The sequence below is a fragment of the Bombina bombina genome, chromosome 1 (genome assembly GCF_027579735.1).
Source record: "Bombina bombina isolate aBomBom1 chromosome 1, aBomBom1.pri, whole genome shotgun sequence".
NCBI lineage: Eukaryota > Metazoa > Chordata > Amphibia > Anura > Bombinatoridae > Bombina > Bombina bombina.
The window spans coordinates 1420974945-1420978751 of record NC_069499.1 but is presented as its reverse complement, the minus strand read 5'-3'; positions in this window follow the sequence as shown (position 1 = coordinate 1420978751).

Here is a 3807-nt window from a genome sequence, read left to right as displayed (position 1 = left end):
CTGGGATCACACGACAAGCAAAATTAAGCTTGCCCAGTAGCGATTGCATTTCTCGCAACGACACTTTCCCCTTCCCAAGCATCCCAATTATGACCTTTTTTAGATCTACCACCTTTTCCCAAGGTAACGAGCACTCCATCAATACTGAGTCAATCTGGATCCCCAGAAAACTCAACTTAGTCACCGGCCCTTCCGTCTTTCCTGGTGCAATCGGAATCCCGAATTGCTCAGCCACTTCAACAAATGTTTTCAACAACATTTCACAAACCCCAGAACCAGCTTCCCCCACAAACAGGTAATCATCCAAATAATGGACCATCGATGACCTGCCCGCCTTTTTCTTCACCACCCATTCCACAAATGTACTAAATTTTTCGAAATACGCACAGGATATGGAGCATCCCATGGGTAAACACAGATCAACGAAAAATTCCCCTTGAAATTGGCAACCCAATAAATGATGACACACCGGATGGACTGGTAAAAGCCGAAAGGCTGCCTCCACATCCACCTTTGCCAACAATGCTCCAATCCCCGCTCTCCTGACCACACTCACCGCCTTATCAAATGAAGCATAACGTACTGCCGTCAAAGACGGGTCAATCCCGTCGTTAACAGACGCGCCCTTAGGATGAGACAGGTGGTGAATCATTCTAAATTGTCCCTCCGTCTTCTTTGGGACCACCCCAAGTGGGGACACCCTCAAATTCGGGAATGGAGGGTCCATGAAGGGGCCCGCCATTCTCCCCAGTGCCACCTCCTTTTTCAACTTAACTTGAACCACCTCTGGGAATTGCTCAGCCGATTTTAAATTCCCAGGAACTCCCGAACCCTTTGAACCCTCGAACGGGATACGAAATCCGGAACTGAAGCCCGTCAGTAACAGCTCCGCATCCCCCGCTCTACCCCTTGTCTTACCGTATAGGCTTAGCCACGGGGCCATCTCTCTTACCCTCACCGGGGTCCGAGCCCGTAGCAGCACCCTCACCTCCTTTTCCATTCCCCTTTCCTTTTCGGAAACATTTTGCCCCAGAGTGCGCACCTCCGCATCCTGAGCACTCGTGCTTGTATTTGCACGCCCCTCCGAACCTACACACCCCTTCATTAAACTGGAAGCAGAGGCCTTTTTTAATTGCCACGATGTGGTCCCCACTGACGTTCCACTAGCCCCCGTTCCACCATTCCGAAAGGACTGCCCCCTCAAAGGGGTCATTAACTCCAACCACACCCCCATTTCCCTGTCGTCCCACCGCATCTCTGGACGTACCGCCAGCCTCTGGCGGAACTGTTCATCGTACCGCCACCAAGCAAGACCCCCATATGTCCTCTGAGCCCCTGATATTTCATCAAAATAGCAAAACATAGTCGAGCTCTGCTCGGGGAATTTCTCCCCGATCACGCTGGCTAATATGCAAAAAGCCCTCGTCCAGTTTGAAAAAGTTTTAGGTAATTTCCTCCACTTTTTCTTTCTCTCCTCCTCTTCCTTTTTGCCCTGTTCCCCTTTTGGATCTTCCTTTAACTCAATAAAGTGGTCCAACGGCAACAATGAAAAGATCTCTACAAACTCTCGTTTCCATATCTTTTCTTTAACCTCTTTACTCAGATGGATACCAAGTGGTCCAATTGAGCACAAGCAAGGCCTACGCAAGGCTTGATCCGCCACAATTAACACTTCACCGCTTGTAACCGGCACCGACCCTCCTTTTTCTACCCCACTCCCTGAAGGGGTTCCAACCACCGGTACACTAACCTCCTTCACTACCGGTACCCATGCTCCCGCTACTGTTCCTACATCACCCCCAACTTTCCTTTTGTCTTCTAATTGAGCCACCAGCTCCTTCAGACCTTTCATCACCGTCTCATACACTCCCCCCGACTTTTCTTTTTCTTTCCCCCCCTGCAGGGAACCCGCCGTCTCACCTGGCGGCCTTGACTCAGGCTCCTGTACCACTATTGTATCCTGTCTTCTCCTTTCCGCCCTGTCACCTGCAGATCCTCTCCCCCTATCATCAATGTTATAAGACATAGAGCTTTCCCTCCTACGTGTATGTTCTCGATCTCTATCCCGCCTGCCCCATGTGGGGGACGTATGCCTTTCCCGCTCCCTGTAGTCTATCCTTGGCGTCCGAGATCTCTCCCTCCGCCGTGTCCCTCTGCTCCTGCTCCTGTCCCTTCTGCTCTGTCCACCTGAACCTCCACCTGATCTCTGTGGAGAATGATTAACATGATGTCTCTGCCTCCTAGTGTCTTCCTTCTCTCTTCCCCTGCCCCTCTCTCGTTCTTCCCTCATTCCCCCAATTTGTCCTCCACTCTGAGTTACGTGTCCCCCCCCAGGCACCAGAGAATTGAGCAGCTGCATTAAAGTAGCCATCTCTCCTACCTGTGCCGAACTCTCCGGTTCCGTCTGCTGTCCCAATTGCAATTCTTCACCAGCGAAGTCACTGTAGGATTCATTCATCCACAGGACGTCCTCCTCCAGCTCCTGTAATGAAGACTGCACCGCAGGCAACCCCGGCCTTTCCACCGGGACGCCGTCCGACTCCTCCGGTTCTGAAACACAATCATTAACTTCCAAATTATTCCTTTTCTCAGTCCTTTTTCCCCCACTCCTGTTCTCCCTGCCCCTCTCTGTCTCTGTACCCCTATTCACCCCATCCCCCCTACCCCCTGTAACCCTATCCCTTTCCCTTATATCCTGTACTAAAACCTCAACGGCCTCTCCCATCCCACTTGATATCCCTCCTGCACTATGCCTGACGTCCCTATTCGCCTCAGCTCCCCTTTCTCCACCTCCCTCTTTTCCCTTTTTACCTCTTGCCTTAGCTTGCCCCTTCCCAAAACCTCCTCTTCCCCTGCCCAAACAACGTCCACTATTCTCCCTCATGTTCCCTCCAATTCCTCCGCTACCACTCGCAGCACCTACAGTTTCCATATCCCTCCTCTCACTGCTCCTTAAGTTTACACCTGTTCCTCCAACGCCCCTAACGCTTCTCTCATTCCCACTCATCCCCTCCCCCCTTCTCCTTCTATCCACACTCGCTCCCTCAAAGCCCGAGCCATCCCCTCCCTTCTCAGCCCCCTGTTTACTTATACCGCTCCTGGCGACTGCCACCTCACCCTCCCTGCTCCCCGCACAAACCTCATGTGTCACCATTACTCCCCCCTCCACGCTGCCTACGCTCGTCCCCAGCAACCTAGGCCTCAGTGTTCCCCTCCTACTCCCTGCTGACACTGGAGATGTGCGCAGCTCCTCCACAGCCCTTCTCTTGCCTCCCGACTTTCCGCTAACTTCACCCTTGGCCGTATCAGGCCTCCCTTGACCCAAAGCTCCCCTCCTGTCATCCGGACTAAGCCGCACCGGCGGCTTCGTCCGCCTCACCGGCCGACCGCACCGCTCCTGACCTGATGTCCCTGCTGGCTCGACTGTCGACAACCCTTCACCGGAACCGCTGTCCTCTGAAAAGAGCCTCTGCTGGAGCCAGGTAACACCTTTTTCCGCTACCAAGGTCTTTACCTGTTCCAGCAAAAGGCTCACGCTCTCCATTCTGCCTGTCAGCTTTTCCCGCTTCACAAGGGAAATGATGCTGGCTTCCGCCTCACAACCCTCAATATTTATACTCGCTCCTGCTCCTCAAAATTCTGCCTAGCAACCCACTGCTATTGGCCTGCAGTGTGGTCACATGCCCCTGCTCTCAATTCATTCCTTCCGGGGCTTCTTATAACTTTTACTGGAAACATTTTTGCCAATACATTTATATTTTAACTATGTTTCTATTCAAAGATGTAATTCATATATGTGCATTTAAA